Consider the following 27,959-nt stretch of genomic DNA (forward strand, 5'->3'; position numbering starts at 1 on the left):
AAACACTAAGAAGTGTCAATAATATGACAAGGGTAGATCTGCGCTTTCTACCCCCACCTCAGAATTTTTTACTGTTCCTTCGATTCAAGGATGATGGGGAAGAAAAAACGCCACCTTCTGTTTAGGGACCTTATTCAGGATATCTGCATCTTTGCTCTTTTCTATTGTGTAGTTTTGTTTGCTATTATATCACAGTATTCAAATTCTAGAACTTCTTCTTTTTTAAATTTTATTTTATTGTTTAAAGTATTACAAATAGTAGTACATATGTCTCCTTTTTTTCCCCCATTGACCTTTCCCCGGCCTCCTCTATTCCCCAGCACATGAACTTCTTGAATGATTTTTATCTTCTAAATAAAATCGGCATTATCTTTTCCAAGTCTTAAATACCCAAACCTCCAGGACTCTTGATACAAAATTTTACAGAAACAGCAAAGAAACAAACAAGCCACACATCCCATATAATAAAAGGCTAATATGCAAATCGACTGAACAGCAGAACGGCTGGTTGCTATGACGTGCACTGACCACCCGGGGGCAGATGCTCAATGCAGGAGCTGCCCCCGGTGGTCAGTGCACTCCCACATGGGGAGCGCCGCTCAGCCAGAAGCCGGGCTTATGGCTGGCGAGCGCAGTGGTGGGCTAAGGATGTCCGGCTGACAGCTTAGGCCTGCTCACTCCCTGGGGGAGCAGGCCTATTCTGTCAGTCGGACATCCCCCGAGGGCTCCTGGACTGTGAGAGGGTGCAGACCGGGCTGAGGGACCGCCCCCTGCCCCTAGTGCACAAATCTTGTGCCCTGGGCCTCTAGTTTTATATATTCTTTGCCCCTTCCTGTCTGTACTCCTCTTTAATATGGTGGAGTAGACAAACTTCCGTTCCCAGGCACCCTTACTGTGGGATGAATGTGGGCCATTTAGGGAGGAGATGGGGAGTAGCTTCCATGAGGGCATTCAGATCCTACAGAGCAAGAGGAAGCCAACCTTCAGACTTAATATTAAAGGCTTTGTCTATGACCACCAAAGCCAAGTGAAGAATAGATGCCTTATCTTCTAATGTCTGCAGTATTTTCTACTTCTATGAGACTCAAGGCCAGAAAAGAAATAAAAATAATCAATCTTAACACACTGAAGGGAGTACTTCATAAAACCAAACTGTAAGACAGCACTGAGAGACAAAGGTAATTTTTCAATTCACATTAAAATGGGAAGCAGGCAGCCTGGTGGGTAGATTTTTATGTATATTTGTAGTAATCTTGTTTTATCAATCAAGTATTGTAAGATAGAGAACTTTCTTGATTTTATCAAAGATTACTTTATTTGTTTTTGCCAAAGTGGTACATCTCTGAAATAAGCTTTGAAATAAGGCAAATATTTAGAGAATATGTTGAATTTAAAGGTATAATTATAGGTAAATGTAGACAAAATACTGATATCATGATTATAAAAAATAGTCCAGATATTTTACTGAATTTAGAAATTTCTATACAGACATTTGTAAAGACTGAGAAGTTAATTCCCTGAAGGTGGAGGACTTTAATATGGTCTAAATTTGCTTGAATGTAGGAAAAATGATTTTGTTCAAGTTATAGTTGTCTAAGACTATATACTAAGTATTTAATGAACTACATTATGGAGATAAGGAAATAGACACTTTTAAACCACCTGCTATACCAGTGAGAAGACTTTGAGTTAGGAAAAATAATACTAGGTGTTAATTTTTTATTTTAATCAAGCATGGACAAATTAAAAGCATAATATTAAAGGGAAAAGGCAGTGAAAACCCTTATGGGTATAGTTGTCTCGATACGGAGCTAGATATTGAGATTTTAATAGTAAAATAAAATCACAAGCTCAAATTTTAATAAGAAAATACTTATTTTACAAACTATATTTGATAATTTTCTGAAAACTATGTGATAATACTTTATGAAATACTTTATCTAAAATTTTTCTGTTATTTTAAATAATAAATATCAAACCTATTTTCAGAAATTGTGGCACACAGGAATTTCAAGGTTAAAAACATAGATAAAAATAACATACATCCTACTAATAGCAGAAATAACCAATATTAAATATTACATTGTGGGTCCTATTCTTAAAATTTCCACACATTTAAAAAAATTAGGATCATCGTTAGCAACATTGATATTGCTAATAGGGTCTCCCTTAATTAAATATTGTGTAGTGAATGTTTGCCGACTATATTTCTTGGACATAATTTTGAGTGATCTCTTAAAATCTCAGAGAGAACAATAAATATTGAAAAACATGGCACCATTTGAGTTATTAAATATTAAATATAAACAAATTAGGATATATTACCCATCCACTCGGTAATTCTTAAGGTTTTTATATTGTTTTTGAATTAAACTATGGAGGATTTTAAAATATGAAAAGGCAGTATTCTTTTGGTTATTTTGAAAAAGTGAGATTAAGGAATAGAGGAAATAAAATTCTGAAGAAATTAAAAATTATATATGTGTAAATTTTAAATTAGAAGCAAAAAGTAAAGAATTAAGTGATAGAATGAAATCAGAAATGTGGAGGACAATCTTTAAAAATGAAAGATATTAAAGAACTCATTACTAATGAATTTTTATAATTTCTAAAAGGTTTTCATGCACATAATTACATTTAGTATCTTAGTATCTCCATGAAGCAGATAAAACAATCTGCTCCATTTGATAGGTATAAAAACCCATGCAAAGAAAAGATTAGTGATTAGCCCCAGTTAGTAGCAGAGGCTAGAACTAATTGTTTTCAGTTTTGTTTTTAAATAAATCTTAATTGTTGAAAGTATTGCATATGTCCCCCTTCCCCCCATTGCCCTCTCTAACGCTCCTTTCCCCCTAAACCCTCACCATTCTACCATCTGTGTCCATGGGTTATGCACATACGCACATGAGTTCATTGGTTGGTCTCTCCCCCTACCGCCCCCTCCTCTGCATTCCCTCTGAGGTTTGACAGCCTGATGGATGTTTCCATGTCTCTGCGTCTATTTTTGTTCATCAGTTTATGTTGTTCATTAGATTCCACAAATGAGTGAGATCATGTGATATTTATCTTTCTCTGACTGGCTTACTTCACTTAGCATAAAAAGTAGATCCTCGCTTTACCTTGGAAATCCGTTCCTACGTAACGTGATTTTTGCCGTAAGTCGGAACCCACCTACATAAGCACCTATGTCACTCATGTGGAGCAAATACACAGCAGTAATGAAGTGAAACAGTAAAAAAAATTTAAAAGATAACCATTCCTGACCTTTACCTGTTTTAAATAAATAATAAAACACATAAAGCACATATGTACATATGTCGAAATGACAGAACTTTTTTTAAAATAAATAAATGGGAGATTGCGACGTAACCATGAAACAATGTACGTTGAGTCTGACATAACCTGAGGACTGTCTGTCCCCTCTAGTTCCACCCATGCTATTGCAAATGGTAAGAGTTCTTTCTTTTTCACAGCTGCATAGTATTCCATTGTGTAGATGTACAACAGCTTTTTAATCCATCCATCTGTTGGTGGGCACTTAGGCTGTTTCTAAATCTTAGCTGTTGTAAACTGAGCTGCTTTGAACATAGGGGTGTTTCTGAATTCTTGGGATATACTCTTTAGGAGTGGAATCACTGGGTCAAATGGTAGTTCCATTTTTAATATTTTTTTAAGTGGAAAGTTCTCTTTATTCTACATCAGGCTCATCATCCTAAATTATTCTATTCTCTGTTAGAAGTTCAGTAGACCTTCTCAACAATTTACAATGAAAATATGACTTCTGGATTCTACTTGAGTTTAATATGCTTCCTTTTTTTCTCTTCTTCACTATGTAGGTTCTTTTCAAAGACCCGTGTTTGTGAAAAAGACTGATCTATGCCAAATGTTTGCCAGAGATTGGGTTGGTGGTTTCTTTTTGGTTCTCCTTGCAGGTCACCTTGGTGTTGTTAAACCTTGCATATAGAAATTTCTTTGCCAGGAGAATTGGAGGGGAACAACACTAAATCCAAACAAACTTCAACCTCCAGAGTTCACTGCTTTCTTTCACCTTATCTTCAACTTCATATCTCAAGCTGAGATATGAATTGCTATTTGTCAATTTCCATTTCCCAAGTGTTAAAAGGATTAACATTTTATGCATAGATAGGAAAATAGAGATACTAATAGTGGAGTTAGGGGATGAAGTAGCACTGAGAGTCCCAGAAATGAGTCTTTGAACAAAGTCAGAGACTGATGCCTTCTAGTTGCAAAAGGCCCATGTCTCTGAATTGGGCATGAAATAGATATAGGTAATACTCTAATTTTTAATCATCTTTTCTTCCTTGGGGCTTTGTTTTTTGGAAATTCCATCTGGTGTCTGGCAGTTCTCTTGAAGTAATACTATTTTTTAGAAATTTTTTCATGTAGGTTAACGCATATAGTGGAATGAGAATTAGGCACAACAGCTTACCATCACACTTACCTGTAAGTTTTTCAATGGGATCTTTAACAATTCTTTTTAAATACCAAACTAAATGTTCAGACTGAAAGGGTCTCATAACTAATAATTTTCAATTTTAATAAATATCTTTTTATATTCCCTTAACAGAAAGGAAAGAAGCTCTACACTGTAGAATAACACCCATTGGTTTTAAGTTTTCTATCATCTTGTTGCATGAAAGAGGAATGAATCAGAGAGCTCATCACTTGCAACTTTCTACATGGTGCCACATAGATCTACTAAAGTGTCTCCATGGGACAGACAGAGTATGTGAAGCTAAGAGATGCCGAGAATTATGTTCACACATCAGCAGACTTAAAAGTACCATCAGGGTTTCAGAAGCAAAGCTTTTCAGCCAAGTAGGCCACGGTGTGACCTCTATTAAATTTATGGGGATTGAAGAAATGAGGTTACTCCCTGGGTGACAAGCTGTTGAGTGACAGTAAAAAGTAATTAATCACTCCTACTTCTATTTGTTAAAATAGCTTGCTTCAGTCTTTTTTTTTTTTTTTTTTTCAGGTAGCCTTCAAATAGAGGTGTGGCCACCGTGTGTTCATTCCACTGTATTTCACCTTGATATGACCAGGCAGTAATTTGTTTATACTCCGAAGTATGTAGATGACACCCATTAACCTTCACATTTTTTTTCCCTGGGATACCCCTAAACTCCAGCTATCTAATGTATAAAGCAGATTAGAAATGTGGCAGGAGTGAGATACATTAATAAAATAAATCTTCCTTTCTTCTTGCCCCTGCATTTTAGGTTATAAAGGTAGTGATTTTAAAATAAATATAATGTTAACAATAGGCTTATTTTGAGGTAATTATCTGTATTATAAAGTAAATATATTATCACATACAAACTTAGCTCTTGTACAATAATTATACTAGCTAGCATTTACTGAGTGCTGATATGTGTTTGGCATTGTGCTAAGCTCGTTATATGTAGTATCCTATTTGATATTACCCTTTATAGATGGTATCTTCTTAAATATTATTACTTCCAATTCTCAAATGTGGAAATTTGGTTTTAAGAGAAGGTACTAACTTATCAGACGGTAATTTCTAGAGTTAAGATTCAAAGCCAGATCTGCTATCTCATCCTCATCTAGATCCAATGTTCTTTAGATAGTATGTTCCTCAGCTGGCCATTAATGTTAGTCACAATCAAATCCTAGAAGGATCAATGTGAATCCCAAGAGCTATTATTAACACTAGCTTCTTACTTATGACCACTATATTCATATTCATATACTGAGTGGTCTATAGCTATATATCTATTTCTATCACTGGATCATTATTAAGGAAATAGTAGAATAGTCAGGAAAAGAGAGAGATAGGCAATATTTATTGAGCAACCAGGTAAGGAACTTTTACATACACTAATCACTTCATTTCTACAATCACTCATTTCATACAAAGAGTTGACTAATTCAAGAAGCAGAGGAGGCTAGAACATATAGAAATGGAGAACTAAATAGTGCATAGGAATGAGAAAACAAACAGATGGTGGGTGTATTATAGGGGGTAAGAGAGTAAATGCTTGTCAAGATCACAGGTGTCCTTGTCTGGGGTCCAGTAATGAAGGCCTTGGCTGGTAGCAGTGAGCAACCTGGATGATGACTCAAGCCAGAACTACCAGTTCCCTAGACTGGGGAGTTTCTGCTGGACTCCTTCATCTCCTTTGCTGAACAGCAGTAAAATCAGAATTAATATCTTGAGGGAATTTGATAATAATTGGGAATTTTTGGGACCCTTGGTCTTAATAAATAAATTGCAGATTTCTTTATTTTCCAGTTGATATTCATGTTACTTGAATGTTTTTCATAGCCTCATTTTGTTTAAGTGGGAAAAGCTGGGCTGTCTGGGAGGGTATGTTTTCTTTAGAAATGTTGGGGTAACAATACTAAAACATGCTTTTAACAGGCCATATTTTTTAAGAACTTAAGAATGAAAGGAAATAAAACACCAATAATCCAAAATTCATTGCCCTCTGATACATCACTTGAGTTGCCTCCCATTCACTTGATTTCTCTTTCAGTTATCATGGACATTGATAGCAGTATTAATTATTTTGGAGCAAACTCCTATGGAGCAGTACATAAGTCAGCAATTACCACGAAAAAACAGCAAAACAAACTATTCCCAAACTCACTGGCATATACCAATATGCAATTATTTCTTATCCACGTAGCTGCAGGTTGTCTAAGGTTAGACAAGCTCAGTTATTTTCAGCTGGAGTTGGGCCCAAGATGATAGTTGACTCCAACTTTACTAGGATTTGGAATAGCAGCTATCTGAGACATGTTTTTGTTATAGAAAAGGCAGTAGTAGAAAAGGGTAAGACAACTGGTCAAACACATTTAAAGCCTTGCTCATTTCAGGTCCACTAACATTTCACCATAGTGGGTCCCCTCTGTTTGCTTCTTGAATTTGAGGATCTAGTTCTTTCCATAGGTTTAGGAAGTTCTCATCCACTATTTGTTTGAATAGACTCTCCGTTCTTTTCCCCCTCTCTTCTTCTGGTATGCCTATTATTCTGATAATGGTTTATCTGATGAGTCAGATAGCTCTCATAGAATGCTTTCATTTTTAAAAAAATGCTCAGATACCTTCTTTCCTCTTTCATTTCTATCTTTGATATCAAGAATTCTTTCCTCCATCCGGTTGGCTCTGTTTCCTCTGCTCAGCAGTTCACTCTTTTTTTTTTTTTAATATATTTTTTTGATTTTTTTACAGAGAGGAAGAGAGAAGGACAGAGAGCCAGAAACATTGATGAGAGAGAAACATCAGCTGCCTCTTGCACACCCCCTACTGGGGATGTGCCCGCAACCAAGGCACATGCCCCTGACTGGAATCGAACCTGGGACCCTTCAGTACGCAGGCTGACGCTCCATCCACTGAGCCAAACCGGTTTCAGCCTCAGCAGTTCACTCTTAATCTCCTTAGTTGAATGCCTCATCTCCAGGATTTCTCTTAGGTTCTTATTTAAAGTTTCCATTTTCTTGGTAAAGTACTTGTTTTGTTCATTAATTTGTTTTCTAAATTGCTTGTCTGAATTTTCTTGCATCCCATTGAGTATTTTAAGAACTGAAATCTTGCATTTTATGTCATTTACATCACATATTTCCATGTGTTCCAGTTTGTTTTCTGGAGATTTTTAATTTTTTTCTTTCTGAGTTGCCTCATTACTGTAGTTATTCATGGTATTTGCTGGGCTCCTTCTCTGTCTAGGCATCTATGTATCATTGGCCCTTTTCTAGTAATTTTATCAGAAGAGGTCTTTCTACTATTTTCCAGTAGGTGGCACTGAATCACAATTTTCACTGTGGAATTCCAAAGCTGACTTCCCCAGCTGCAGTCAAGATAGCTGCCTTGCTTGGGGGTGTGGTTTGTTTTGCCCTCTCAGTAATGGTGACCTTGGGCCTCCAGGGGGTCCCCCCTTCATGGGGGGATCAGTCACAGAGGGAAATAGTGATTTTGCTGTAATAGTTCTCGGTTTGCAGATAATGTGCTCCTCCTCCTGACACCAAGGAGACAGGAGGCAAGTTTTGGGAATCTACGGGGTGGCAGGACTCTGTGGCTCTGATCCTTTGTTGGGAACACCAACTGCCTGACTGTGAACAGCCACAGCAGAACCCAGGCACCGTGTCCTCACCCAAGTATTTCAGCTGGCTCAGCCACAGTTTGCACTACACACTCCTGAAGGTGTGCCCCCTGAGATACTCTGCTCCTCCTAGCCAAAGGAAGCACTAGCTACAGCTGACTTCCTCCCCTCTCTTGGCTGAGCTGGCCACAAGTTCCTGGCTGCAGGGCAGCATCTGTGGCCATCTGAGTTATCCTCCCTTCTCACCTGGCCTGTTTGTTCCCATTTGCCCAATTTTAGATGCTTCAATGCGTGGAATTCTCAGGCATGCCTCTAAGTTGAGTTATAGTGGATCAACTTGTATAAATTTTGGGGAGAATCCAAGGGGTTTTTCATGCTGCCCTTCCTCTGACGGCACTCATCAGAAATAGTTCTGAGATTGTGTCTACAGCATGTTAAGTTGTTATATCAAAAAATTTCTCAGATCAAATAAGCTTGTGGATATGCTTGACTGTGGGGCTACTAAAACTATTGAACTTACTAAAATGCATATTGCAAATATCTAAGAGGAAGATATGGCATTCAATATTTTACAAACTTATTTGACCATATAATCCTGTCCCTGAAACAAATTCATTTTTAAAAAGGATATCTTGAGTGCCTAGAGTTTTGTGAAATTCATGTTGGGAAATACTGTCCTAAGATAAATTCTATCTTTCTTATTTCTTAGTTCAAACGGGACCTGCATCTGTTTAATACCTCAATTTTGAGGTAAATATTTCTAAAAAAGAATATGAGGAGAGAAAGAAGCAAACTTAGCACATCTGATCCCAAGGCAATCTAATTATATTGTTGATATCAGTTTGTATGTTCTATTTCAATTTATTTGTTACTTGTGTTACTATGAGTTGGTCAAATCCAGGCATGTCTTACTGTCTTTTAAAATTCCCTTTTTAAACATTTCAGAAATATTCAATGTGCATATTTAAAGTAATGCTTGCAGATGCCAAGACAATTCTATTTGTAGTCCAAGAAAGAATGGAGTTCTGTGGTCATTTACTCCACAATGTTTCATCAGGTATAAAATTCTGGTTAGTAAAAAAAAAATTTTTTTTTAAATTAGCAATACCAATAGATACTTCCTTTCTCAAAATGCATTTTTAAATTAACACTTTGATGTTGTGCTATGGAAAATAACACCTTTTAAAAAAGAAACACCCATGAGTCTGGGGCAGTTTTAGATTGGTAGGAAATGCTTTTTCCACCTAAAATTTTATAGAATGTTATAAATCTGAAAAAAACTCCAATTTAAACAGCTTTTAATAAACAGATTTTATAGCCATCAGGGATAATAAAAAGTTTGAAGAACATATCATGTGACATAGATGAGAGGAATATATTATCAATATTGTAATCAATATTGACTTGTAAGAGTTTGTTCTTCAAAGTAGGTAAAGGCAAATTGTTCACTAATTTTCCAGGCAAAATATCAGTATGTTTTTTCATAATCCCTCTCTTATCAGCACATCTCAATGTCCAAAGAAAGACTATGTGGGGCCTGATGTTCAGTTAGCAGTGATCCCCAAGCCCGTCAATATGGCGGGTAGTGCGTGGTCCTAATTGTAAAAGGCAGCAAGCTCTTCAGGACCTTTAAAAAGAGTTTCTGAAGAGCGGCTGAATATTTAATTCTGCACTGTTAAATTTATTTCTATGGGGCTTTGGAATTTATATAACACTTCTATACGTTACCTTATTTTCTCTTCACAAAGCTCAAAGAGGCAGGTCAGGCAGGCACTCACTCCCATCTTATGGGTAATAAATCTGAGACTCAAAGAGAGCTAGTGATCTGTCCAAGGTCACATAGTTCATAAATGCAGAGGAAGAAATGAAAAATAATTCTTCTGATTTCAAATTCACTGCTTTCTCCATATCTTTGTATACTTCTTACTGAAATGTTTTGTTCAGAAGGTTTGATTCCAAGTAATTGTTCATATTATAAATTAGACTGAAAGTCTCTAATGAGTTTAGTTGAAAAATGTAAAGAAGGGGGGGCGTGGGAGGTGTTTTTTTTAAATTATTGTTTTTCTGATTTAAATATTTTAGGAGAAAAGAGGCATAAAATGATCAGAGGATCAGAATCTGGAAAGGGACTTTAAAGCAATATTTCTGGATCTATGCAGAGGAAAATAAGTTTTTATAGTACACGCAAATCATTTCTTCATACAACAATAAAACTTTGTTTAAAGCACAATCATTGAAGTTTCAATGTAAAAGCAGGCATGCTGTTTCCAAGAACTGGTACTGAGACATAACAGAAAGGAGTATTTTTTGCTAGAGAACTAATCAGGATTTTAAGGGATGTGAGAACAGGTGATAACTTACTTTGGTGGCTCTCCATTCAAGTGCACAAGAAGGAAAGGATCACTTTCTCTCTCACCAACTAATTCTTTCATATTATAGTTTCCTAAAGGCCCTGTAAAAATGTTTTCCATTTCTGAAAGAAAGGGTAAGATTCACCCAGACAAATAGAAAGTGAGTTTCTATATTGACATTGCTTAGGAAATACAGGTTTAACATGAAGATATCACTTCCCATCTCCTGTTTGCCTACTAGTATATGCTGCTAACAATGGCAGCCCCTAGGAGAAAACGTAGCAAGGCAAAAAAAAATTCTACCTTGATATTTTAGCTAGTCATCTGTGAAGGGAGAAAACTCAGGAGGAAATGTGATGATTGTAACACTTCCATAGTGAATTACTAGTATACTATAATGTAACTTAAATTTGTTAGTATTTCTTACAATAATAATATCAATTATGTATTGAATATTTTTACATATGCCATGAATTGTGCTAAGCCCTTTACTTGTATTACCATGGGAGATAGGTACCAATATTATTTTCACTTTATAGAAGATAGGATTTAGGCTTAGGCAGCTTAAATAACTTACTCAAGGTCATAAAGCTATAATAAACAGCTAAGTTTGCATTCAGACTCACGTAGCTCAGAAGGCATTCTCATTACACTTTTAAATACTCTAGTGGTTCAATACTGGGTACTACACTACTGGTACTCCAGTACTGGCTCCCAGACAGGAAATGTACACATTCTTCTATAGTAATCTTCCCCTTATCAGTCATGGCTATTGGTTCACAAATTACTACCTGTACACAAAAGGCAAGGAGAGACTGAAGAAAAGACACAGGCCACTCTAGATTGGTAGGTGGCAGGTTTAACAACAAGGAAACTTATGTTTGAGGTTATTTGGATGACCACAAGATCTCTCTCTGTACCCACCCGCCAGAATCTTAAAAGTTTTAAAGGCTTTAACAAGGTTCAGTCACATATTCGGTCCAGATGGTTTCAACAACACGTTAATTTCTCAGGGTTGCACCCTTGAAATAGTCCTGGCTGTGAGAACAGTGGGTACAGTGTACATTTCAAGGACAGGGGAGGGCGTGAGAAGCCTCTGATTGCCTGGGTCTAGCTCCCAGGTCAACTGGAGGTCATGTCTTCTTGAGAACCTCCTCCAACATGAGAAAGTTAAAATAACACATGTAGAGGGGGAAAAAAAGTTAAACACATCATGTTTTTAGGCTAGGGAATTCCTTGGATAAGAACATACCAGTTGCTTAAATATATTTGAAAACTGAATCAACCAGAAACATGCATTAATTCTGACATTAGTTGCTGCCATCTCATATTTACTGCGAGCCATACTGAAGTGATTCTGACCATATAAATTATTTCAACACTGAAAATAATATTCAAAATGGCACAGATGCCTGATGGCCAGAAAAGAAAGGTGATATCAAGTATCCACTTTAACTCATCAACTTCCTAATTGTCAGATTTGCATATTATCTTAGTCTCTTTTTACTGCCAAGAAGTGATATCAGAACAAGCCAGATGAATGAGAATTGCTTTTCCCTTAATTAGTATTGCAGATCTTCCTTCTGGCTCCCAGCGAGCCCTGATGCCATGTCACTTTTCATAAACACCCAATGAGTTGCTGCAGATTCTTTCCATTGTCCAGCCTTTATGACCGTCTTCCCCACTAGTCTTTGGTGAGGACAAAATAGAGGGAGATGGGTCTGCAGATAAGTAGAAGAAAATCTCCGGCCATTGTTTTCCATCTATTATGGTTACATTAATTACAAGAACTAGCAAAAGTTTTCAGTATAAATCCATTTTGTAATTCTTGCCTGCATGTGATATCTAAAAGTGTCTATTGTTAATGTCACCCTGAACATGTTTTAGTTTGTTAAGGAATTTCTCTAGGTGCCCAAATTTATAAAGTTACTGTCTGAAATATGATACTGTCAAAAGATTGACAGTGAGTTGATATAAATAGTTGATATAGTTCAGGTGCAATTCTCTGTATTTCTTGTGAGCTTGACACATCACAAATATCTTATATGCAGTCCTCATTATGACTTGAAATCACTTCTAGGTTCAAGGAGTGCATCGTTGACAATGTTATGGTGAACATAAATAAGAAAAACCACGTCCACGATGAGGTTCTCGTTTAAAATAAGCCAAAAAATTTTAAGTTAATGAAATAAAGCAATCTGCAATCCCCTTCCCAAAAATGAGACCCCAGGGCCACTGATAAAATAACATTGTTTCTTTTATAGAGGGTTACAAAAATGGCATGTCTCATTTTTGTATGCACTAGGCAAAAAAAAAAAAAAAAAAAAGCAATGATATTATTATACCTTTTCCACATGAATTTACTCTATCTCCACTTTATAAGCTTTTAGCCTGCCAACTTTTTATTTAATTTTAAATAAAAATATTTTATCACTTAGTACTCAGAGTTAACTAAAATAATTGGTATACACTGATCAACTAGTTAGTACATATTAAAGCTATAACTCTCAATCGAAAACATCAAAATATAAATTAACTCATTTGCTTCATTAACATAATACTGGTTAATAAAGGAGACAATTTTCCACTCAGTGCAGGAGGTGCAAAATCTTATCAATTTCCTGAGCAAAATTATTCCTGAATAGTCTTTTACTGGTTCTTAATTTTTGAAAATGTGAGATTATTAGTGAGTGCATATGTAAAAGAAAACAAGCCAGTGAGGAATAAAGCTATTTTGGGGTTGCCAGATTTAGAAAATAAAAATACCCGATACCCAGTTAAATTTGAATTTTACAGAAACAATAAATAAATGTTTAGTATAATTATGTCCCATGTATTACTTATACTATACTATACCACACCATACCATGCCATTCATATCCTAAAGTATCAACAATGTTTACCATTGTCCAGTCATAGGATTACTTGCAATTTTAACTTTCTTCCTTTTGATTACCACTCAGTGTGTGGGATTGTTTGTGACTTGGTTTTCTAGAACAGAACACAAAGTGGAAGGGGACAGAACAAAGTCTTGCATTTTGGCACTGCCTTAAAGGTCAGAGATTCCCTAGGCCCAGACAGGACTCCTTTGACCAGAATGTACTGAAGACCTTTCAGAAGGGAGGAGTCAGAAAAGAGGGAAGACATTCTTCAGAAGAGCAAGTAGTTAGAGACCAGACAAAGACTGGAGAGTCATAAAGCAGGCAAACAAACCACAGAGTTGAATAAAGGGCTCTCCTTCGAGGAGGACAAACCAAGGATGGTCTTTCCGGTTGAAACTCCAAAATGCTAGATGAAGCCATCTCAGTGCCCTTCACCTGTCATTTGTTTATCCTTTCAGAGACCTAGAGCTGTGGGTGTAATGGGGATGGAGAAGAAAGGAGGGACTGAAGTGCTGGAGGTGAGGTCCAGTGGAGACACAGGGGTAAACCACTGTGGAGAATTTTGTTATTTTATAGAAACAATATCTTAGGGATCTCTTTCATTGTCAGCATTATACTTGATGAACAATGGGAGAATCAGTTTGAGGCAATTTCTGATCTTGCCTCGGCTTTGAATTTAAGTGACTAGGGCACCACTAGACAAATTCTGAATGAAATTCTTGATTTATGAACTTATAAAATGGTACTGCAGGGAGGATCATAAGCACACATCTTCAAGTCCTGCCTACTAGTTCATGGAGGAGAGCTCAGTATAAATATGCTTGATATCCAAAAATAATCACAGGTCCTAAATTGTGGGGGAGAAGAGACATACCTATAAAAGCTTCGAATGAAATATTTTATCAGAAAACGTTCTGTGAGAACAGGCAGCATCCCAGTTCTCAAGGGTTCTATTGTAAAACTTGAGAGAACCAGAGAGCAACCTCAAAACTGCTATTTCATAAAGATGTCTTACCTTTCCATTAGTCATTGTTTAATAACAGTCCTTCCTCAAATGTCAAATATCAAAATCTTATCTGGGAATTTCTAGTTTAGAATTATGAGCGAGAAAGAGAAAGAGAGAGAGAGAGAGAATGAATCTGCAAACACAGTAGCTAGCAGATGCCTGGCAGTGACCAGGAAAACAACTTTAAAATAGACTTGTATTCTGACTCAGATTAAAAATGCCATCTGACCTGTTTATATTCAATTAACTGCTTGTTCCTCATAGCCAGCCAGGCCAGAACTTCCACCACCACTCTCCTCCTTTGCCAAGTTCCTGATTATGTGTTAAGACTGGAGGGTGTAGGGAATGCTATTTGTCTCCAGCTGATGCAGATTAATAATCGAGACACAGTAACCATTTGGGAGAGTAATGAGCTGCTTCCTGGTCTAAATACCAGCTCCAGGCAATGGTTAACGAAACAAATAAAAAAAATCATAAAGAGGGAAATGGAGGCTGCCATTGGATCTTGAAAGAAACAAATTTGAGATTTAAAAAAAAAAGTGCATTTTAGCAAGTAGGTAGTCATTTATGGAACTCATGTCTTCAAGACAGAGTAGAGACCACCAACAACTATGACAACAAACCAGAATGAGGTAAAAGACTTTGGCCCTGGTCAGATGGCTCAGTTGGTTGGTACCTTGTCCCATACACCAAAGAGATTGTGTGTTTGATCACCAGTTGGGGCATGTGTGGGAAGCAACTGATGGCATTTTTCTTTCTTACATTAGTGTTTTTCTCTCTCTCTCTCTCTGAAAAAAAAAAAAGAAGAAGAAGACTTTAAAGAAGTAGTGGAGTATCCTAGCTGGTTTAGCTCAGTGGATAGAATGTCAACCAATGGGCTGAAGGGTCCCACGTTCGATTCTGGTCTAGGGATAGAACATACCTCTATCTTGGTTTCAGGCTCAATCCCAGGTGGCCATGAGCGGGTGACAACAAATAGATGTGTCTCTCTCTCTCTCTCACCCTCCTTTCCACTTTCTCTAAAAATCAATGGAAAAATATCATCATGTGAGGATTAACAACAACAAAAAAGTGGTGGAGTAAATGAAAACATTACTAGAAAAGGAAAAAAAGAAATGAACATCTGCCAAAATGAACTGGCTGAAAAGTTAAGACCCATGTGAAATAGTTGCCTTCTTGTCTTAGGTTAAAGTTTTGGGAATGCAGATGGGTGCAGCCACTGTGGAAAACAGTATGGACTTTCCTCAAAAAGTTAAAAATGAAACTCCCATTTGACCCAGTAATCCCACTTCTAGGAATATATCCCAAGAAAACAGAAACATCAATCAGAAAGGATATATGCACCCCTATGTTCATAGCAGCACAATTTACAATAGCTAAGATTTGGAAACAGCCTAAGTGCCTATCAGCAGATGAGTGGATTAAAAAACAGTGATACGTCTACACAATGGAATACTACACTGCAGTAAAAAGGAAAGAACTCTTACTATTTGCAACAGCATGGATGGACCTGGAGAGCATTATGCTAAGCAAAATAAGCCAGGTGGAGAAAGATAAATATCACATGATCTCACTCATTTGTGGAATATAATGAACAACATAAACTGATGAACAAAAATCCAGAGAAAAAGAAACACTGAACAGACGGTCCAACTTAAGAGGGAAGGCAGGGGAGGAGGGTGGGAGGGAGTAAGAGATCAATCAAAGGACTTGTATGTAGGCATATTAACATAACCAATGGACAGGAACACTGGGGTGGTGGGGACTTGTCCTGGGGGGTGGGAGTAGCCGGGGAGGGGTTGATGGGGAAAAAGAAGACATATGTAATACTTTAAACAAAAAGAAAAAGAAAAAGAAAAAGCAAAAAATAAAAAATAGTTCAAAGCAACACTGCTAGTACTTACCTTTCAAGAAAGATGTCTGTATTTAATTTCATATAAAAACCATTTATTATGCTAAGTATGTTGTTGTTATTAGGAGTTAATGAATTTTATCAAATGCATCTATTAAGATGAGCGTATGACTTTTTGGCATCTATTAAGATGAGCGTATGACTTTTTCACCTTAAGCCTACAAATGTAGTGGATAATGTAAGTAGAATATCTATGGCAGAGCCTACTCTGCTAAACCTACTCTGCAGAACCACGATTTACTCTGAGAGGCCTTCTACATAACCTTGTATAAGCTTAGATCTCCCTGTGAGGTGTCCCCATAGCACCTTGTACCAGGCCTGCCCCAACATTTGCAGGGCCTGGGGCAAGAATACAAATGAAGGCCCACATTCCATATGTCTAAATATTTTATAAAGCTATAAATCAAGCTAACAAACCATTAAAATAAGTTCCATCCTCCTACCTTGACAAATATATCCTCAAAACCACCTGGAAAACTAGGTTCAAATTAGAATTTCCAGGATCTTTGGAGTTCTGCCCTAGAACAATGACTTTGGAAAGAAGTGGCCCCAGCTCCTTGTTCTCAATCTGGCCACTCCTCTTTCCTCTTCCACTCCTACCTCCATGCGGAACTGTGAGCAGCTTCTCCTGCAGGTGTGGGGACAGCCCAGATGATGCATTCAAACCCTGTTCACAACCTCCCCAAGCACTGAGTTTGTGTATCCACCAATGGACATAAATACAACCTCCATTTTCTGGAGGGTGGATCTAGAAAAGTCTGCTCTGGTCCTAGAAGTGGATTTGAACTATTTGATCAAAGAATTCTGGCATCCCTGGTACCCCGAGGGAGTCTAGTGGGGGTTATGGGCTCCAAAGGGGTATATCCAGGATGCCCCACAGATTCCCATGGTCTCTTTGCCTGGTGAGAAGGGGAACAGGTGGAGGAGGGCCAGAGTGGAGTCCTTTGCAACCTTGGGCCAGGGGCAAGTAGTCTTTTATTGCCAGAGTCTAAGGGTAGTAATGCCTCGGACCATCCAACCATAACACATGACAGTTTATTTTCTCTTCTTTATTCCTTGTTAGACTTCAGATCCACTAAGGGCAGGGATCTTCATTGTTCATTTTTGCATCACCAGTTCCTAGCATAGTACCTAGCATCAATTAGGTATTTATAAATATTTTAGAAATGAAAAAAAATACTAGTCATTTTAAAATGAAATTATGTCATTTAAAGTATACTTATGACATTTATAAAAATAGTAATGTTTTAGGGATTGATAAATAATTCTAATTAAAAGTCAAAGTTTTATAGGCTTCAACCCTTCACTACATATAAAACTAGAAATAAATAGCATATATATATATATATATATATATGCATAATTCATACATATGGAAACTTAAAAATCCTTTTAAATGCTAATTGAGAGAAGGAAATATGGCAAGATATTTAAAATATCTATATTTTTAATAGTTTAAAATATTTTAATATTAAATCTATATGTATATAATATTCCTAAAACATTCTGTGTAAGAAAAAATCTAGAAACATTTTAAATCAGTGCTAATTGGGAAATGGTTATGATATATCAAATTGATGGTGTACTATTAAGCCTATGAAATTATAGTAATAAAGATTAATGATAATATGAAAACCATGCACAATATAATTTTAATTGATAAAGTATAATACAAAATGTATACCATATACTTATAATAACTTAAACTTATTTTTATATATGAACAAGATGGGGAAAAACAGAAAAATGGTAACATGCAGAAGGGTGGTAGAATTGTGGTCCAAATTTTTCTTTTTTAAAATATTTTATTGATTTTTTTACAGAGAGGAAGGGAGAGGGATAGAGAGTCAGAAACATCGATGAAAGAGAAACATCGATCAACTGCCTCCTGCACACCCTCCCACTGGGGATGTGCCCGCAGCCAAGGCACATGCCCCTGACTGGAATTGAACCTGGGACCCTTGAGTCCGCAAGCCGATGCTCTATCCACTGAGCCAAACTGGCCAGGGCCAAATTTTTCTTTTAAAAATAGTTTAATGATATGATAACAAAGCTTCTGTATAAAAATAAAACAATAATTTAATAATACTAAATAAAACCACTTAATAGTGAGTAGATTTTTAGTGCCCAAGTATATTTTTTAAAAGTTAATGCCTGCCTTTAATTAGTTTGTTTACGCATGCTCTATACTTTCATGTAGCTTTATTTAGAAAAGTAGATTAAGTGAATTGTATTTATATGATTACATCTAACTATATACATAAAATATATTTTCATATCTTTTTTGATGTTTTGAATTTAAACATATTGTATTGAACTTTAAACTTTTCTCTATGAGAATTAAGAACTTATGGCCTGAAGAAAATATTCATAAATGTTTTAGATACAAGGTGCTATCCTGTAGAAGAGACCTCATTCATTCATTCATTCATTCTTAAGTGTTTCTTAAGAGCCTACTGTGTTTCAGGAGCCTGTGCTGGGAGCTGGAGAAGCAGTACAAATGGTGCTGGACAGGCGAGAGCTGACCCCAGAAGCTACTGTGACATCCTGATGGGAGAGAGTATAACAAGAGGATGGAACATTCAAGAAGGCAGATTTCAGTGAATTCAGAGATGTTTAGGGATGGACAGACCACCTATAATGAAGTGAACTCCTTTTCAGGCTGCACATCCCACTGGAGGTGATGGTATTTCATTTATTTTATTTTTTTAAATATATTTTATTGATTTTTTACAGAGAGGAAGAGAGAGGGATAGAGAGTTAGAAACATCGATGAGAGAGAAACATAGATCAGCTGCCTCTTGCACATCCCCTACTGGGGATGTGCCCACAACAAAGGTACATGCCCTTGACCAGAATTGAACCTGGGACCTTTCAGTCCGCAGGCCGACGCTCTATCCACTGAGCCAAACCGGTTTCGGCGAGGTGATGGTATTTCAAAAAGAGATTCACCAGGGAATGTATCTGCATATATGAATAGCCCATGGACACAGACAATAGTGTGGTGAAGGTCTGGGAGGGGCCCGTGTGGGGTGGAGGGAGTCAATGGGGAAAAAAAAGGGACATCTGTAATACTTTCAACAATAAAGATAATTTTAAAAATATACTTGAAATAGTAGATGTGTAATTGGACCAGATAACTTTTGAACTTTGAGATTCCCTCTATCTTTTGCCCAAATCAGAGACAAGCTTTCCAGAGTAAAAATGAGACTCAAACCAGAATGAGTTTGGACATAAGGGAAGAGCTTACTTTCGGAGCAATAATTCACTTCAGGTTGTGACTAGAAGTTAGTGGAAACAGTGAAAGTGGACGTGAAAACACACAACTTGTGTGACCCCGTCTCTCCTTCTCCAGAGGCAAGAGGCCACACCGGATGGTCCCTGCACGTTTATCTTGGCTTAGCTACTGAAATGTTATCTGTGGACAGCTGAGGAAATTAGTACCTAACAGAAGCTTTGGGACAAAACTGGGAGGCAGAGGAAGCCATGGACTTAACAGCTGAGATGGAGAGTATGACCTCTGTGTCAAGGACAGCCACCAGTGAAGACAATGATAGAAACCATTTGTTTCTGCAGGAAGCGAGCCAGCAGAAGTACTGGACAGGGGAATCTCTGTGGCTTGAGGGGAGCTGAAGAAATGGTGGTGGCCCTGGCCAGTGCTGCTAAATGGTTGGAGCATTGGTCTGCCCACCCAAGGGTCTCGGGTTCAATTCTCCATCAAGCTGGGTTGCAGGTTTTTATCCTCAGCCTGCTTGGTCGTGAATGGAGAGGCAACCAGTCGATGTGTCTCTTTCACATCGATGTTTCTCTCCCTCCCTCCCTCCTTTTCTCCCTCTCACACTCTGTAAAAATCAATGGAAAAACATATCCTCAGGTGAGGACTAACAAACAAACAAAACAAAACAAAACAAAACAAACAAACAAAATAGAAATGGTTGTGGCAGTTTGTATTGGGAATGTGAAAAGCAAGGATGAGGAGCTTTCGTGGTCAGGGGAATATTACAGTAAGCCTTGTTGAAATGGAGAGTGAGGAAGGCACTAAAGGGAAAATGATGAGCAAGAGGGAAGAGACTGGGCAGCAGGCAGGCAGGAGGACGTGGGGAAGTGCCAATAAATTGCAGAAGTGTGGCTCCTCCTGGAGCCAGCAGGGCAGCCCTCTCTGCAGAGCAGGGCGGAAGGCTTGGCTGGGATTGCGAGACCCGCACTGAGACTTCTGACCCAAGCAGGTCATAAATTGTGGATCACATTCCTAGTTTCTCAACTGTGCTATGTACTAAAAAGCCTGCTGTTAACAAGTGCTACAGAACTCTTGCAAAGAAAATTCCAGAACAAAAATAAAACGAAAAGGATGAAATCCAGATGAAAAAAACAACCACCACCACCTTACGTGTAGGAGTCAAAGTTGGTTTCACAGATATCGTATCATGCCACCTTGAGATTAGAGACAGAGCAACACATTTTCATTCAGGAAACCGAGAATTACTAGTAGAGCTCACTGAGACTGGATTGGAGGAGCCAAGATTTAAAACTCAGAGTTTCTGATAGCAATTCCTAAATGCCCCCCACTGAATTGCTGCAGCATTTACCTACCAAGGAAAGCTGCTGTAGTTTGTCATGGTGGCAGACTTTATTCATAAAAGAGAGTTGCTCATGGCAACTTGTAAGTGCTTGGCAATTTGTAAGTGCTTCTTTTGTTAATATATTTAAATTGATAAATTTAACATAGGAGCAATAATTTATTACAGCACAAGGGTATGGCAAAAGTAGGGATAGTGCTTTACCACAATTTTGTCCAGAACCGTAAATGGGTTAACAAATTGAGTGGGAAGATTGTAATTGATAGAATATAAATACAATCTAGTTGGCTTGTGAGCAACTCTCTTTTATGAATAAAGTCTGCCACCTTTCCCTCAGTCTGACATCATAATGTTGGTCTTAGGAGGATAGGAGGATACTGACAACTCATCTTATGTATTACCACTTATGGGGAAAAAGTTGCTCAAACAATATGTCTTGTTGATATGTATCTACCACCATCACTTCTGCATATAGAAGATAGAATACATTTCTTTTTACTTTTTTTTCTTCTGACCTAGCTCATTTTTATCATTAGATACTTCAATATTTTCCTTGTAGCTTTCTTTACCCTTAAAACTAAGAACATATGTAAGCAGTAGCTTTAACTTAGGAGAATGTAAGAAAAAGGGGGTGTAAATCCATTAGTAAATTCACAAATGTTGATACTTTTAATGTAATCATTTGTTTATATAATCATTTGTTTCTTTCACTTGTTGCAACCATTACTTGCTTTCAGAATGGGTTTAATTTAATGTGTAGAAATGGATTTGGCTGTCTTCCACTTCTTAGTGAAGGCCCCCTCTCAGTCACTGTTTTTACAGAATGTCATTTCACATCAAGGGACTATTAGCACCTGGTTTTTTCATCATAATTACCTATTTGTATCAGGGCACTAATTAGAAAATTTGCTAATATTTGTTTCCTCATTATGAACTGAGGTCAAGTTGTCATTTTGCGTTAGTAATTTATTTAATTAGCCAAAAAGTCAACATGTTTTCATATAGAATTCTCTGATAAGACAATAACTAGAAATAGAGTAGGCACTAGAGAAATATTTCAATACAGTGTATAAATAAATGGAGGCTCAGTTGAACAAGTAAAGAAATGGGGAAAAAATGGTATTTAAAAAGAGAAAGCCAAATCTTTTAACTTAAAACAAACTGATTTTAAAATCATTTTCAAAGAACTAACTAGTCCTACATTTGAGAAACTGCAGACCAGGCTAACTCAATGAAGATGCAGCATAAAGATATTGGAGGACAATTTTCCAAGGATCTCCTACTTTTGCATGTCTTGCCAACAAGGTAATCTTTTCAAGGAAGTTTGTATATTGAACAGCCTTGGGAAAGAGAGAGGTAGTGTCTCCCTCCGGGAGAAAAAGAGAGGCATGCTTACTGACCGTCATAAACAATTCAGGTTTGGTGAGCTTGAGGTTCCTCTCCTACAACACAGTCTATGATATGTGCAGGCATCCATCAGGCCTCACCTGTATCACCTCCATGGGACTTGGAGACAAGGGGAGCTGATGCAAATGTGATGATGCTTATGCTGCTGCTGTGCCCTGAATAATGAAGTACTTTGTTTCTGACCCAGGAGTCTTATGTCTTCCATTGCCATCCATGACCTCCAGCAGGCTGCCCTGTTAGCTTGCAAGTAAGGTAATATTGCACAGCCTTCACAATCCTTGGCGAGCCAGTATTCAGAAGGCAGGGGTTAGCACATATCCTGGACTCCATTAGGCAGAGGGTATGGCAGGCAGAGTAATGGCTTCCCAAAGATGTCTAAATCCTACTCCCTGGAACCTGTGAGGAAGTTATGTAACATGGCAAGGAGGATTAAGGTTGCAGATGGAAACATGGTGGCTAATCAGCTGCTTTTCAAATAAGGAGATTATTCTGAACTACAGGCCCGGTGCATGAAAATCATGCATGGGGGGTGGGGGCCCTCAGCCCAGCCTGCACCCTCTCCAATCCAGAAACTCTTGGGGGATGTCTGACTCCTGGGGATCGGGCCTAAACCATAGTCGGACCTCCCTCTCATAATCCTGGATTGCTGGCTCCTAATCGCTTACCTGCCTGCCTGGTCGTCCCTAACTGCCCCCCTGCTGGACTGGTTGCCCCTAACTGTCCCCCTGCTGCCAGCCAGGTCACCCCCAACTTCCCCCTCCCTGTCGGTCTGGTTACCCCTAACTGCCCCCACCCCTGCCAGACTGGTCACCCCTTACTGCCCCCCCTGTCAGTCTGGTCACCCCCAACTGCCCCCCCCCCACCGCTGACCTGGTTGCCCCCAACTGCCCCCCCCTGCCGGCCTGGTTGCCCCACACAGCCTGCTGTTTAGTCATCCCTCACTAACTCCCCTGCCAGCCTGGTTGTAGGTAGCCATCTTGTGAGGGTGTGAGGGTTAATTTGCATATTATCTCTTTATTATATAGGATTATTTGGGTGGGCTCAACGAAATCCTAAGGGTTCTTTGAATGTGGAGTAGGGAGGGAAAAGAGTCAATGTCACAGTCAGATTTAAAGATGCTACACTGTGGATTTGAAGATAAAGAAAAGGGCCATGAGCTAAGGAATGCAGGCAGCCTCTGGAAGCTGGAAAAGGCAAGGAAATAGATTCTCCCCTGGAGCCTCCAGAAGGAATACAGCCCTGCAGACACCTTGATTGTAGTGCAGTACAACTCTGAGATCATAAACCGTGTTGTTTAAGCCACTAAATCTGTGGTAACTTTTTACAACAACCACAGTCCAGTACTACAGGGGAGAAAAAGTTAAACATTTCTAACAGGGAAAGTTTTGTTTTTTCCTTGTTGCACATCTAATTTATGCTTATCCTTTGGGCCTCATTATAAATATTCTACCTTTTCTAGTAGAGTTCCATGTTCACTCTGAAGTAGCCCCCTCTAGTTATTAACTACCATAGCACTATACTTTGTGTAGCACTTTCTACAATTGTAATAAAGATCAGGTGTTGTAATTTTTCTTCAGCTAAAACATTACATATATTTTGGGTTAAGATTGCCAATTATCCTTGTCTGTTATCTTTTTTGGTGACAGTCCATATTTCATTCCAAGACTATGTTCTTCCTACATTTTTAATTTAAAATGTCCTTCAAATGGAATTATGTTTGTTAGAAGGCAGTGTTTCCTCTTTTTTTTTTCTCTTTTGAAGATCCTTTCTTGGTTAATAAAATCTTGGTAACCTATGTTGATCCCCATTTCAAAATATGTACTGGTTCATTTGACAGCTCTAGATGCTGTCAAAGTGTCATAGCATCTTATCTTCCTTCACTGAAGCACATACCATATTTTATTTTAATTTTTGAGCTTGCATCCTCACAAAGGGAGAGAATGACTATTTTGGATTACATTTCCAGATCCTAACACAGTGTCTAGCATAGAACAGGCATGTAATAAAAATGTGCCACATGCCATGAATTAAGAAATAAAAATTTCCCAGAGATTAAATATGTGTATGATGATACCATAAGCATTAATATCATATTCACCATGCAAGCACCCCAAGATAAAAACCTGCAAAAGTTATGTATTTGAAACAAAAACAGAGCCATTGCTTTTGTATATAGTATGCTCCCAAAATTATATTTATATTCCCAAATCAGTGACCTCAAAAGATATTGATACTCTTTATACAGATTCTTATGTAGCAAATATCTTTTAGAGCTCAACAGTAATAAAAGACTTACCTTCTCATGAATCAGTATTATTTAAAATTAGCATTGTGAGCTGGGTAATGAATTCCATTTCTCTGCTCACCTTGGCTCCTTGTAAGCACAAAATACCAGGAAGCACAGAACAAGCTTTCGGATTTACTCAATTTCTTCTCCCCCATCTTACTTTCTCTATCCCTTTTCTATTTGATTTCCTTGTTGCCTTGAATTCCTTTGCTCTCATTCAAGCTATGTTTCTTTGTATAGTAAGCTAACACAAGTACTTTCTGAAAAAAAGAGAAATTGAAATGCTAACTAGCTCAATCACTGTTGTATTGAGGCCCCAAAACACAAGTTTTCACAATTGCCAAGCTTTCCTCTAGATGTTGTCTGATTTTCTCACAGTAAGAGCAACATCCGAGGGACATCATGCCACTGTGATATGCATCTGGTAATTATTTAAATAAGTGAATCATAAATATGTAAAGCCAAATCATTTTTTGGACATTATATTCTTTATTTAGCACTTTAAAAAAGAAAGTAATTTTGAGCTAGTGGAAACTTATAAGCATACTAGAGGCCCGATGCACGAAGATTTGTGCAAGAATGGGCCTTCCTTCCCCTGGCTGCTGGCACCGCCTTCTCTCTAGCCGGAGTTGCCTTTTTGCTCTGGCCCAGAGCCACCTTTCCACTTTCCCACACTGCCCAGAGGCCCAGAGCGCCTGGGATAGTGTGGAACGCATGTGTCGTTGCATGGTGATGACTCAAACATCCAACCTCACACCCAGCTGCTTGGCACCTGCATACAAATTAAACTGTCATCTTTGTTGGGTTAATTTGCATACTCACTCCTGATTGGCTTGTGGGTGTTGCGAAGGTACGGCCAATTTGCATCTCACTCTTTTATTAGTGTAGATAGTTGTGACTCTCCAGTAAATTACCATAAAAGGCAAGCATATATTTCCCAGCAGGTGTATGTTAAAATGTACAAGGACAGACTTCCTATGAAACAATACTAAAAAATTAGAAGTAGGTCTAGTCAAAAGACATTTGAAAGGGATTTGAATGAATCTATATCTTTATCTCCAATTACTTGGGAAGAATACAAATAAGAAGATCAGGAGCTCATATTAGATTATAAAATAATACAAATAGAATGAGGCTTTATGAGAGGTTTTATAAAAATATCAAACACCTGTTTCTGTAAGGTAGAGACTGGAAGGATAGAATAAGCTTTTTCTAAAAGTTTGTGATGGGAAGGCCATAAAGTGAGTCATGGTTCTTTGTAGTAGCTTCAGACTATTTCATTTTATTTTTATAAATTAATTAATTTAATTTTTAAAAATTCTTGTTAAAAGTATGTTTTTATTTTATTTTTATAGAGAGAGGAGGGGAGAGGGAAACATCGATGTGAGAGAGAAACATCCATTGGCTGCTTTCTGCACACCCCCTACTGGGGATTGAGCCCACAACCAGGGCATGTGCCCTGTCTTTTGGTGTTTTGGTGCACAGGATGAGTAGCTAACAACTGAGCCACACCACACACCAGCCAGGGCTGTCTTTCTAAATTTATTAAGCTCATATTCAAACATTGGTTGTAGACATCTGTTCAGATTAGTGTGTGCCCTTTTTATGATTGTTCAGTGATTTGGCTATGTTGATTATAAAATATTTTGACTATCACTCATGGTTCTCTGTAAGATTTTATTTGAAAAAGGGCTCCATTGCTAAGTAGGCTGTATGCATAGTGGTTATAGTTATTATGTGTTTGGAATCACATAAGCCTGAGTTCAAGCTCTAACTCTGCTACTTACTGGTAGGGTGATCTTAAGCAAATTACTTGACTTTCTAGAGCCATAGTTTCTATATATGCAAAATGGGCTAATGATAGTCCTACTTCTTTGGGTGGTTGTGAGAATTAGAGGAGGTGTAGTAAGAAAATCGCTAGCACACACTAACGACATAATAAATGCTGACTGAAGTACACAAGCAACAAAACAAACCAGAGTTAAGAGCAAGTTTCCAAGTATTTGAATGAAAGTGATCTCAGAAAAATGATAGAAAAATTTTTTTTCTGTGTATGAAAGTGATTAGAGGTTAACAATGAATAAAAAGAATTATAAAATCTACCTATGTATCTGTAATCTATAAATAAATTTTAGAATAAAAAAACACACAATATAATAAATGAATTTGGCAATGTAGCAGGATACAAAATGAACACACAGAAATCTCTGGCATTTTTATATACCAATAATGAACTCACAGAAAGAGAAACTAAAAAAAAAAAAAAAAAAAACACATCCCATTTACCATTGCAAAAAAAAAAAAAAAAAAAAAATTAAGATACCTAGGGATAAACTTAACTAGGAAGAAAAAGACCTGTACTTGGAAAACTATAGGACATTGAAAAAAGAGAGAGATAGAGGAAGACATAAACAAATGGAAGAATATACCGTGTTCATGGATTGGTAGAATCAACATCATTAAAATGTCCATACTACCCAAAGCAATCTATAGATTCAATGCCATCCCCATTAAAATACCAACAGCATATTTCACAGACCTAGAACAAACTTTCCAAAAACTCATATGAAATAAAAAAAGACTCTGAATAGCCACAGCAATCCTGAGAAAGAAGAACAAACTTGGAAGGATCACAATACCAGATATCAAGCTATATTACAAAGCCACTGTGCTCAAAACTGCCTGGTACTGAAAGACATATAGATCAATAGAACAGAACAGAGAACCCAGAAGTTGACCCAAGCCATTATGCTCAATTAATATTTGACAAAGGAGGCAAGAGCATACAATGGAGTCAAAGACAGTCTTTGGTGCTGGGAAAATTGGACAGATACATGAAAAAAAAAAATGAAACTAGAACACTAACTCACACCATACACAAAAATAAACTCAAAATGGATAAATGACTTAAACGTAAGATGGGAAAGCATAAAAATCTTAGAAGAATCCATAGGTATCAAAATATCAGACATATGTCGTAGCAATATCTTTACCGATACAGCTCCTAGGGCAATGGAAACTAAGGAGAAAATAAACAAATGGGACTACATCAAAATAAAAAGCTTTGCACAGCAAAAGAAATCATCAACAAAACAACAAGAAAGCCCACTGCATGGGAGAACATATTTGCCAATGTTATTTCCAATAGGGGTTTAATCTTCAACATTTACAGGGAACTCATACAACTTAACAAAAGGAAGATAAACAACCCAATCAAAAAATTGGCAACGGACCTAAATAGACACTGGTCGAAAGAGGACATAAGAAGGCCAAGAGACATATGAAAACATGTTCAAAGTCACTAATCATCCCCAGGGATGCAAATCAAAATGACAATGAGATGCCATCTCAGACCTGTCAGAATGGCTATCATCAACAAATCAACAAACGATAAGTGCTGGTGAGGATGTGGAGAAAAAGGAACCCTCCTGCACTGCTGGTGGGAATGCA

General features: G+C 37.6%; 1 protein-coding gene across 1 annotated transcript in view; it reads right to left on the reverse strand.

Annotated features, from left to right (window-relative positions):
- Positions 1-27,959, reverse strand: part of SPATA16 (spermatogenesis associated 16) — a 232,619-nt gene that overhangs the window by 163,113 nt on the left and 41,547 nt on the right. The window lies entirely within an intron of this gene.

This window comes from Eptesicus fuscus, chromosome 3 (assembly GCF_027574615.1).
Source record: "Eptesicus fuscus isolate TK198812 chromosome 3, DD_ASM_mEF_20220401, whole genome shotgun sequence".
NCBI classification, from domain to species: Eukaryota; Metazoa; Chordata; class Mammalia; order Chiroptera; family Vespertilionidae; genus Eptesicus; species Eptesicus fuscus.